This window comes from Macrotis lagotis, chromosome 1 (genome assembly GCF_037893015.1).
Source record: "Macrotis lagotis isolate mMagLag1 chromosome 1, bilby.v1.9.chrom.fasta, whole genome shotgun sequence".
NCBI classification, from domain to species: domain Eukaryota; kingdom Metazoa; phylum Chordata; class Mammalia; order Peramelemorphia; family Peramelidae; genus Macrotis; species Macrotis lagotis.
In genome coordinates, this window is record NC_133658.1 from 559,380,834 (window position 1) to 559,393,594 (window position 12,761).

Below are 12,761 nucleotides of genomic sequence, written 5' to 3' on the forward strand. Positions count from 1 at the left end.
CAATACATTACTTTTTGGTGTCTTCCACTGAATATTTAAAAATCTCATCATTTAAGCTGGTACTGAGATGACAATTATTGAATCATAGCAGCAAGACCATGATTTTCTCATAGAATATCTTCCTTCCCATGCAAGAATTCAAGGGACTAATATATTCCTGTCCATAATATTTAATTATTAAGATCTGCCCAAGTACTACAAATAATGTAATACTGAGGAAAAACAGACTACAGGTGCTGCATAATCTTTCTTCTTCATATACCAGGAAGCAAAATTCAAGGTGCAGACTGTCTATTTTCCTTTGCTCTTGAATTGTGGTCTTTAACACAAATGTTTTTATTCATATTATTGTAAGACATGCAAAAGATGTCCTTTTTTTTCAGATCTATTTCAATGGCATCACTATCACTTCTCTGAACTTAAGATTCCTCATCTATTAAATGTAGTGTGTGCATGTATGTATAGTGTGTGTGTGTGTGTGTGTGTGTGTGTGTGTGTGTGTGTGTGCATATCTTGGACAAGTCCTTTCTTCATCCTAGGTGGAAATTGTTTCCTCACTCTGTAAAATGAGGGGTTTGGATGAGATGATTTCCCCAAGAACCCTTTCCAGATGATCTCCAAAGCTCCTCCTATTTTCCATTCTGTTTTTATGTTGTATGACTAGTTGCCACAGAGTGGCAATGCCTTAACCATTTATGTAGTCACTAGGACCACTTCCATCCTTATCAAGAGGAGTGCTAACTTCTCCTTTCATATATTACAATTGTGGGTATAGGAGGGGAAGAGAATACGAATTTCAATTATTTACTAAGCAACAATTCTAGACATAATGCTATTTTACTATTTCCTTATTTCATCTTCGAAATAACCCTGGGATCTAGGTGTTGTTATGACCCCCATTTTACAATGTAAGAAGATAAGTGACAGATAAGTGACTTGTCCAGGGTCAGACAGTTAATAAAGTCAAATTAGAACTCAGCTCTTCCTTACTATAGGCTATTCACACTCTATCACCTGAATCACCTCATAGTCAAGAAATCATGGAGGAACATTTTGAAAAAGATACAATTAAAAAAAAAAGAAAAAGATACAATTATACACATGTGAAACACAATACAAACACACATGTGTATACATACACATTCACACATAGAAATACATCTGTACATACATGTATATATGTACAAATTATATATATATATATGTATATAAAACTTGCCTTTGTACCCCCCCATTGTCTAACAGAATACCTCAAACATAGGAGTTTTTGAATTGGATTATAATAGTAGTTCACATTTGAATTTTGGTGCATGTGATTTTGAAATTAAGGAATATTTTTCTAATTTATTCACTGACAGAGAATCTTGGTCAATCCATCCTTTCCATTCTTCATTCCCCTATCAGTAATGTGAAGGGGTAGGCACAGCAGATATCTTGCTACTCACTATATCTTTTGTGAGATGAATGAGAATTTATTCAAGGAAGAAATAGATGACATGGTAGAAGCATACAGTTGAATTGGAGGACTTGTCCATCTATTTTTAACTCTGTTAGAAAAGGGAAGAAAAAGGTTTTCAGTTTAATTACCAATGAAGAGTCAAGGGAGAAACCACTGATGTAGTAGTGCCCATTTACTCTCCATGATTTCATTCATGGTTTTAGGTTTGTGCCACCTCCCCTATTTCTGCTTTTAAATTCACTGATGATTAATACATCATGTATACATCTACATCAGTCTGTGATTCTGGCTGAATCATTTTGTGTCTGTGCACATTCACATGCACTCAACACACATTTATATCATACACATGAACAGACCTATACACATCTACATACATACATACATACATACATACATACACACACACATACATACCTTTGATGAAAAGAAACCCAGGCAGTCTGGAGAGCAAGTTCATCTTTGATTCCAATATACTCTTAACAACTTATTATTTGCTATTATAATAAAAAGTGTTATTTTTCAACTGTGAATTTTTAGTGTGACTTTCAGTTTGTTTTTCCTTTTACTTAGCCAGAGTTCTAAAGCCTGAAGATCTTTGTTTAAAGGCTGTTTGAGAGGTAACAACAGTGCAGATCCTGTGGGTATTGTGACTCTGCCCTCTCCATACTGCCAGTGTCTTAGGACATACTCAAATGAGAATTTCAGTAACTGTGAGTAGTTGCCTCTGACTTATTTCTAATCCCCTATCTTTTTGTCCAGTGCTCTTGTGCCTAATTAACCAAAGGTGATGGACTTCTTTGAGCTTCACTTCTGGAGTCAGATTCATGCACTCCATCCTTTTTTCACACAACTTGCAAAAAAAGAGCCTCAGGATCAACTCTTGCATAATGTTTAAAGTACAAGAGAAAATTACGGTCTCAGAAGGAAGGGCCCATGTGGTCTTGCTATATAAAATTAATATATATGTAATATATATCTATATATTGTTTCTATATATACACACATAAATAATTTCATTCTCTCCCATGTGAGATTTTAATGATCCAGTACCAGCTGACTTTTTTTTTTTTAGATTTTTCAAGGCGATGGGGTTAAGTGGCTTGCCCAAGGCCACATGGCTAGGTAATTATTAAGTGTCTGAGACCAGATTTGAACCCAGGTACTCCTGACTCCAAGGCTGGTGCTCTATCCACTGTGCAACCTAGCCACCCCAGCTGACATCTTTCTTAATATATTCTATTATGAATTTATTCCCTTCTTTTAAAAATATTAATTTGTACCATCTACATTATCTGCATTTCCTATTATATCCCTCAATACCTTTCTAGGGAATCATCCCTTATAATTTAAAAAAAAGGAAAAAAGAAAAAGAAAAAAAGGAGAAAAGAGAGAATAACCGTTTTGCAAAACTCAGCACACATGAAAAATGCCTGATGGTATAAGCTGTGAACCATTTCCATGCTTCTCTACCTTTGAAAAGAATTGGGGAAAATTGTCTTCTCATATATTGTTTTGTTTGAGAGGAGCAGGCTTGATCAATAGAATGCATTGTTTTGATTATTTTGTTATTTTTCCTTCAATTTATAATGCTTTAATCATTGTCCATGTTGATATATTGGTATTTCATTTTACATCAGTTCTTGTAAGTCTTTCATTGCTTCTCTAAATTTGTAGTATTTATTACTACTTGTATCATAATGATTTTCTATTACATTCATGTATTGCAGTTTGTTTATAGAGCAGGGAATGGCAAACTACTCTAGTATTTTTGCAAAGAAAACCTTAATTGAGTCATAAAGAGTTGGACATGACTGAAAAAAGACTGAACAACAAAATCACAATTTATTTACCTATCCCTAAGTCAATGGCATCCCCTTTATTTCCAGTTTTTTACTATATGGATTAATTTTCTAACTAGTTTCAACTTACAGTTTATTATAGTGGTCATGTCTTCATTACTTTCTAGGTTTTATTTTGCCTCATCCCTGCAATTTTTTTCCCTTTGGACTGCATGATATAGCCTTTGGTTTTTATTCTTAGTGTTAAGAACAAAATACACTTAAGTTTAATTGAAAGAGAGTCCACTATAATTCTACCATCTGTCTGTATTACTTGGTCACTAGCCATAGCAAAAAGAGGTACTAAATCTTGATCTAAAATAGCAACCAAGCATTGCTTATATGTTATCCCAACTGCAAAACTAGTCTGGCAAAATCTGTATGTATCTGAAGATCTGTACAATTTTTGCAGATTTCATAGCTGAACTAACTAAAAGTATAACTTAAGAGGACAGTTCCCATCTGTTAATTATGAAAGTTGCTTATACCTGCACTCTTCACTAGTCATTATTACTGCTACTAATTAAAATAATAACATTGAGTTGCAAGGAACCTTAGAAACTATCTAATTAACCCCCCCATTTTACAGAAAAGGAAATTCAGTACTAGAGAAGTCATTTTTTTGAGGAGTGGTATATGACCTTATTTTTATTTTATTTTTTCAATTACATTTAAAAATAATTTTCAACATTCATCCTTTTGCAAGTTTTTGAGTGCTGCCTTTTTCTACCACCCCTCTCTTCCCTCCCATCTCTCCCCATATTTACACCAGATCTAAGTTATATATGCATAATTGTGTTTTACATATTTCCATATTAGTTATGTTGTGAGAGGAGAATTAAAATTAAGGAGGAAAAACATGATAAAGAAAAAAACAAAGGAGTTTTTTTTTAAAGCAAACATCATGTACTTTCCTCTGCATGCAGACTCCATGTTTTTTTTTTTCCCTTATGGATGTGGGTTACATTTTCCACTACAGATATCTCAGGATTCTTCTTGATCACTGAACTGCTGAGATAAGCTAGGTCCATTATCTCCCAATGTTGCTTTTAATGTATACAATATTCTTCTGGTTCTGTGCACTTCACTGAGCATCAGTTCAGAAAAGTCTTTGCAGAATTTTCTAAAGTCCAACCATTTATGTTTTCTTATAAAACAAAAGTACTCTATAACATTCATATAATATAACTTGTTCAGTCATTTCCCAGTTATTGGGCATCCCCTCAATTTTAGGGAAGTCAATTTAATTAAATTCAATAAGCATCTATTAAGCACTTATTATGGGTTCTATACTATCTCATTTTGTGACCTCATTAGCTCACATGAGTTCAATTATTTCTCTATGCACAACAGCCCCAATTTCTCTCTAGATCTTACTTTACATCTCATTCTTGGACATTTTAAACTCGATGTTCTGTAGACATCTTAAATAAAACATATCCAAAGCATAACTATTCTAACTATCCTACCTTACCTCCCAATATTTCTGTTTTATGAATTTCTTGGTTGAGAGCACCACCATTCTCCCAGTTACCCATATTTGCAGTCTTAATGTCATCCTTAATTATTCACTTCACTTAATATTCACCCATGTCTCTAATCTATTGCTTTCTACCACTCCTCTACATCTTCCCACACATGACATAAAATTTTTTGACTTTATATAGTTTTATTGACTGTCCTCCATGCCTTTAATGCTCCTCACTTCTGCCTCTTGGCTTCCCTTGCTTCCTTTAAAACTCAACTCAAATCCCATCTTTTCATGTTGGGTAATGTCCAACATGGAGATACCCTATTTGTCTATGTTCCCCTATCATGTGGGTGGGAGCAACAAACATTAAAAGCATAGCTAGAAAAGGCACCATCTTCAAAAATGTCAGACTGAAAGTCTCCCTTTTTTTCTAAACATTGTGTGCAAATTATAATTCACTTCCAACTTTCTTTCCCATTCTCACTTTGGCTCTGAGAAATGGACTTGGGCTTTCAATTTTTGCTATTTCACGTGTCCCTCTTAATTTCAGGAAATAATATCCACCAGATCTGGAGCCATGCTATACTGAATATGGAGCCAGAGTTCAGGTGGGATATTATAGTCAATCAGTCCAGCCAGAAGGTGTGAGAAATTAAGATACTTGGGATTGGAGTCTGAGGGCATTTGGGAATTTAGGGTAATGTTCTAAAGGAACTAAGGTAAACTATGAATATTATTCTCTTCTCCTCCTTTTCCTCAGACTGAGGTAGTATAATGGGAAAAAATTGTTCCTCTTATATATTGTGAAATGCGTTGTTATATTCATTATTACACCTTTTGGGTAAATAATCCTTTGTGATAGCTAAACTGACCATTACTGGAAAAATGGAACTGGATACAAAGAACCCTCTCCTCCCCTTCCACATATACTTGAGGGAACATCATCATTGGAGATCTAAGCTATTAGCAGAAAGCCTAGACTAAGCTCAAGCACTCTTAAGAGGACCAGATAATTCTTGAAGAGGGGTAAAATGTAACATTTCTGGCCTTCAGGCAGTGGGGACAGGGTACTCAGTATTACATGTGTGCAATGATTTTTTTCCTATTCTATCTTCTATTAGAAAGAGCTCCCTTTTTTTAACCTTTCCTTGCATCCCCAAATGTCTGATACCTACTTGTTATTGTTTGCCTTTTATTTTTTAAGAGGATCAATGACATCCTGGCTAAAATCTCGATTTGCATGTAAATTGGATTCTAGTGAGCTAGAATTCCATAAAGTCTGCCTCTCTCCCTGATTCCAGTGGCAAAAGTCAGAACAACTGGCAGTGGAAGTCCTTGGCATCTTCTATAGTCAGTGAAATTCTTAAGCATTCCACAGACATCATGGTAGTTGGAGCAAATTGCTCTCATTTGCTCATTCTGTTGGAGAAAGAATTCACAAGCTTGAGTTAGACATCCCTCTAACTCACCAATGGATTCATAACCCTTTGGGTCACCCTCAATCTGGTTTCTAAGATGTATTGGGGTGAGAATGCTAAGAACTCAACAGTTTCTTAGGGTCACAGGTAAGATTTGGGTGAACTGGGTGGACACAAAGGGAAGTAACCCTGAAAAGGAACCAAAGTGCTAGTCCTCCTGAATACCAGACACCTTACTAGCATCTATCTAGTAAATGCTTAATGAACTGACTGTGTTAATCTCTTTTCTAGGCCCTGGGAATACAAAGATAAAAATTAAATAGTCCTTGCCTTGATGGCCAGTAGTTTACATTCTATAGGATTAGATGATTGTACCCTTAGTTATAAGGGAAGGATGAAAGGAAAAAGAAAAAAGAGTGAACTTTGTTAATGGTTTTGCCAAAGATATGTGAAAAGTTATGATTATACTAGCTAATTATGAGGACAATGAAACATTTCATAGAATGGTGTCAGAGACTGGCAGTAATGCCAGAAGAATAAATCATATTGAGTTTCTGTGACACTCATGAGTCACATGACTATAGTGGTTATTTTATTTGCAAAGGTACATTCTCTTACAGGCAGACCTGCTTTTATCAATGAGTATTATAGACTCTGTATGATTTGAACTAAGGAACAACCAAAGATTGATCAAAATTAACTCCTCCATTGATCCTGCATAGATTTGTTGCATTAGTAGCTCTTTTGGATTAAGGCACTGAAGGCTATTAAATATGAAATATCAGGATGGAGGATGTAACTTACTCTTGCATCTCCCTCCCTCCCTCCTTTCTTTCTCTTTCTTTATCTCCTCTTCCCTCTCTCCTCCTTCCCTTCTCTCTCTCTCTCTCTCTCTCTCTCTCTCTCTCTCTCTCTCTCTCTCTCTCCTCCTTTCCTCCTTTCCTAGAAACCAATAGAGAGTCAATATCTACAGAGAGAGTCAATCTCAGGATCATAAATAATGAATATAAGAACTACCTCTGTTACATACTGGACCTGTGACCATGGATAATTCATTTAACCTCTTGGTATTCTAGACAACTCTTTAAGTTGTATGTTGTAGGAAAGAATCTGACATACCAGGATAAAGGTAGTTAGTTCCCTCATACAGGAGTTTCCTATATCAATGGATTTTTAGATCCAGTTCCTATCCTTTCTTCCTTATAAAAGAGCTAAATTGAATTTTATACTTTTTGTTTTGCATCACTGTAATTTGCTTTTTTATTGATCCTTACCCCTAATCTTTGGAATTAAATACTCCATTAAAACAAAGAAAAGTAGTTAGCAAAAACAACTGTTCAAAAGGTCCATTGGCAATGTGTAATTGTTCTGCCACTGTAGCATTATCCTTTACACAGAAGGAGAGAAACACTAAGCAATTATCAAATTCTTTGTTTGTAGGTACCTACTCTATTTCAACATCTACTCTCCAGGTTAAGATTGGCTTTTAGAATCATTTAGAGCTCACTTTAATTGTACTCTTCTTTTTATATCTATTAATGTCATATATTAGTTCATTTTCAATCAAGCAGTTCACAAGTGTTTCTTCATTACTGCATATGTAGTGAGCTCTGTGCTAAGTGCTGAACAGGATACAATGACCTTGAAAAGCACTGAAGAGATGATGTTTCATAGACCTTGAGTAGCTTTCCTATTTTTATTCTTCTGCCCTCCTCATAACCCACAATTTCTCTCTGTTCTTCTTATATTTATTACAACACTTTAAGTCCCTATTATCATTAAGCTGGGACAGGACTCAACTTCAATTGTTGAAATGAACCTCCAACATTTTTGAGACTCATTCCAGGACCTAAGCCTCAAATACTAGTCTTTATGTCACCATTTCACTTACTGTGTGACCCTGGGTAAGTCACTTAGCCCTGTTTGCCTTAGTTTCCTCATCTGTAAAATGAGAAAGAGAAGGAAATGGTAAACCATTCCAATATCTTTGCATAGACAATCTCAAATAGGATCACAAAGAGTTGGACAGACTGAAACAATAGAACAACAATGGAGGAATATGCAAAAACCTTGCATTTACAGCACACACACACACACACAGGCACACACAGGCATACCATGTAGCATAAGAGGAAGAGGCAGAAAAGACTTCCTGTGGAAGATGGAATTTTCTACTCTTTTATTTTTTCTCAAGAATAAAAAGACCCTCTTTTCTTTCAGCAAAGTGTATTCTATACTTAGAACAGGAAGCTTTCAGATGAAGAAATATAAGCTATAAATTTTGTCATTCAGTTGTTTTCAGTCTTGTCGAACTCTTTGTGACCTCATTTGGTGTTTTCTTGGAAAAGATGTTGGAGTGGTTTGCCATTTCCTTTTCTAGCTTATTTTACAGATGAGGGAACTCAAGCAAATAGAGTTAAGGACCTTGTCTGGGTCACATATTTAGCATTTGTCTGAGGTCAGATTTGGACTCTGGTCCTGACACTTTATTGATTGTGGCAACTAGTGGCTCCAATCTATCAGTACTACTATAAAGGATCAAAAATATCTAAATAATAGAGAAATGAAGACTAAAACAATTCTAAAGTCCCATATTCTATCTATCAGGTTATAAAGTTGACAAAAAGAATGACAAATGCTGGAGGGTCTGTGAGAAAGCAAATATATTAACAAAATGCTGATAAAATTATGGACTGATTCCAGTCACTGGACATCATTTGGTACTTAGATCCAAAAAGTTAATCAATTGTGTATATCCTTTGACTCAACAAAACCAATACAAGGTCGATATCCCCAAAAAGACCAAAGAAAGGGGGAAATTATTTATATAAAAATACTCATAGTAGCTTTTATTTGTGGTAGCAAAGAATAGGGAACTGAGGGAATGCCTATCAACTGAAGAATGACTGGACAAATTAAAGCATGTGAGTATGATGGAATACTGTTGTGTTGTAAGAAATGATGAAAAAACTGGTTTCAGAGAAACATGAGAACTCTTGTATAAACTGATGAAGAGTAAAGTGAGAAGAACCAGAACAATTTATACAATAACAATAATATTGTAAAGTTAAAACAATATGAACAGCTTGGGAACTCTGATCAATACAATGAACAATGACAATTCCAGAGGATTCATGATGAAAAATGTTCATCTCTTGGCAGAGAAGTGATAGCCTGATTGCAGAATAGACAAAAATATTTTTGTGTAATATGTGGAATTTAGGAAGTTGTTTTGTTTGACTGAACATTTTTGTAACAGATTTTGTTTTTCTTGTTTTCTTGAGAAAGTAAGAATATGGGGAATATTTGGGATAATTTAATAGTGAATTTAGTTTTAGATATGTTTTCTTTAAGATACCTATAGGACATAGAGTTGGAAATGATAAATATAAAATTGGGATTGGAATTCACAAAAAAAGAAAACCAACAAGGGCTAAATATTTAGATTTGGAAGCAACCTCCAGAGAGTTGATAGGGATCTGGTAATAGCACCACAATAGAAAAAGGTCCAGGACAGAACCTTAGGGTATATCATACATAGGAATGGAAAAGAGAGGGGAAGAAGAGGAAATGCAATTTCATTAAGAAAGAAAATAGAGGGCATTCATTGTTAACTATCTCTCATCTGGTGTTTCAAAGTCACTTGACATCAGTCATCCTTTCTTCCTCTATTGACTCTGTCTCTAATGAAATGTAATATATTTCCTAAGAGAGGAAGCTTATAATATTAGAAACCTTCCTGCCCTCACTGAATTTGAATTAGTCACCTAGTAGCTGTGAGACATTGTTCAAATCATAACCCTTCTGAGACTTAACTTTCTCATTGATAAAACTCCTTGCAACCCTATATCATCATTTCCAACTTCTCTACTTGCACCATTGATCCCATCCTCTATGATGTCCTTTGAGAACTTGCCTATCAATCATTTTCTCCTTTCTTCCTAATTTTCAGTCTCTCTACTAGCTCTTTCACTGCTACCTACACACATACCCGTGTTCCCTATGCTTAAAAATCCTTCACTTGACCCTACCATCTGCTCAACTTATCTTCCTTTAACTCTCTTCCTCTGCATAGCCAAAATCCTAGAAAAAGCTGCCTACGCTCCTTGCTTCCACCCCTCTCACTTCCCAACCCCTTGCAATCTGGTTTCTAATCTCATCAAATTTAAACTGCAGTCTCCAAGGCTACCAAAAACTGATGGCTTTTTTTTAATACTCATTTTTATTTACCTCTCTGTATGTAGTACTTAACACCACTGAACACCTCCTTATTCTCAATAATTCTCTCTTCCCTGGGTTCTTATGACAGCCTTCGTGTCCTGGCTCTCTTCTATTCAACTTGGCAGTCTCCTCTGCTGGATCATCATTCATGTCCTACCCTCATGGGTGATATACCCTAAGACTCTGTGTGTTTTCCTCAACTAGAGATATCATTAGATCCTTATCCTCTTAAGGTAGACAACTTCCAGATCTATACATTGTCTTAATTTTTCTCTTGAATTACATTCTCATCTCTCATTTGATCACAACATGTCCAAATTAAATTCACTACATATACATTTTTTCCCCAAATATTTCCCCTTAACGTCTTTATTTTAGTTAATATCATCAACCTCATTTTAGGTGCTCAGGTTTACCACCTAGGAGACTTCTGTGATGCTTTATTCTCCTTTACTCCAGCTCTCCTACTAGTTGCCAGATCTCAATTTTTCAATTTCTAACATCATTTATTTTTTTTAAACCACTTATTTGACCCAGCTTGGGTCATTATCACTTCTTGCTTGGTTTGATTTAATAAATATCCTCAATCATCTTCTGTCTCTATTCTCTCCTATCTCTAATCTCTCCCCTGCAAAAGTTGCCAATTCACATTCACGAAGTATATTTCTGATCATGTTACTCATCTGTTCAAGAAGTTTGAATAGATCTCAAATGGACAGAATTCACTGACTGGCATTTAAAGCTTTTTCATAATTTGACTCCAACCTACTTTTCCAAGATTATTTAATACAATTTTCCTTTATGCCTTTTCTGTTTCATCCAAACTGGTCTGTTTGCTGTTTCCTATATAGGACATTCCAATTTGTTACTGTATTTCTGCTCCTTTGCACTTCCAATTCCTCCTCCCATGACTAGAACATATTCCCTTTTCAGCTTTCCCTCATAGAATCTCTTTAAGATTCAGTTAGAATGCTACTTTCTTTGGGAGGCTTTTCCTAATCCTTTCAGTTTCTGGTATCATTCTTGGTAATTAGTTGGTATTTTCTCTTAAGTATTTTGTATTTGCTTATCTATGTTTCCTGTTGTTTCCACTCCAGTGGAATGTAAGGAGGGACTGTTTCATTTTTGACTTTGTATCTCTAGCACCCAGCATAGCACTTATTACACTATAGGATAGGAAGGAAGGAAATAAGCATTTATTAATAATATTAATAAGCATCTAATATGTGAAAAACACTGTGCTAAGCATGTTATAAAATATCTTTCTTGATTCTCACAAACTACCCTGGAAGTATATTATTAGTATTATCCCTCTTTTGCAGTCAAGGAAACTGAATTTCACTGAGGTTGGTGACTTGCCTAGGGTCACACAGTAAGTATTGGAACCAGACTGGACTCAGGTCTTCCTGACTCCAGACCCAATGCTCCCTGTGTCACCTACCTACCTATTGTATGCACTTAAATAATGTTGAATGAATAGTTGCAAGAAATGTACAGTCTGGTCATCCTGCTATATTGAATAAAGCAAAAAATATAGAGAAGTTAAGTGCTGCAGTTCAGAGTTTAAAGTGACCAAGTGATGGAACAAAGAAAGCAAGAAACTTAAGAGTCAAAGGAGATGGATTCAAAAGCTAATTCTGCTAATAACTACTTCCATAATTCATAGTTCCTTCACTGGAAAAATGACATTGGGTAGATAATTTCTAAGGTCTCTACTAACTCCAGATCTTCCAATACTTTAGGAATCACTGATATGTAGAATCATTGCAAGGTAGGATCAATCAATCTGTCAACAAGCATCTTTTAAGTGTCTATTATGCGCCTACACAGAGAATACAAAGACAAAATACCTAAAACATACCCTGCCTTCAAGGAGCTTAAGTATCATTGAAAAGATAATGTTAATCTTAAAATTTAATATCTAAAGCATCTTCAAGATTATTTTGTTATTCATGCATGTAAATTGGTCTGCAAGAGACTTTTGTTAATTCTTTTTGTGGACAAAAGAAGTTTATAAGAAGACTCCAAATTCTTTTTGTATTTTCTGAAAGTAGCTTGTTCTAGTTGTTGTATCTGTTCATTTGTCTTCAAATATATTATTTGTCATCAAAAGAACACTTTAACTAATGACTCACTATTAAACAAAATGCTTACAATTCTTTGAAAATTTATTTATCATCAGTTTGTATCTTTATATTGTTGTTATAAAATATATTTTTGAGAAATGCAAAATGAACATAAATAAGTATATATATATGTATAGGTATATGTATATACATATTTATCATATGTAACTATAATACTTTAAACTTTATCTCATTTTATCCTTATAACTATCCTGCATTATAAAT

The 12,761-nt window shown here is 34.8% G+C and overlaps 1 long non-coding RNA gene and 1 pseudogene across 1 annotated transcript in view; one reads left to right on the forward strand and one right to left on the reverse strand.

Annotated features, from left to right (window-relative positions):
- Positions 1-648: 648 nt before the first annotated feature.
- Positions 649-761, reverse strand: LOC141510761 (U6atac minor spliceosomal RNA; annotated as a pseudogene).
- A 1,313-nt stretch (positions 762-2,074) lies between these two features.
- The window catches only part of LOC141521371 (uncharacterized), an 89,398-nt gene continuing 78,711 nt past the window's right edge, over positions 2,075-12,761 (forward strand). Inside the window, exon 1 of the long non-coding RNA XR_012477909.1 lies at positions 2,075-2,172. This is a non-coding gene — a long non-coding RNA (uncharacterized LOC141521371). The remainder of the gene's footprint in view (positions 2,173-12,761) is intronic.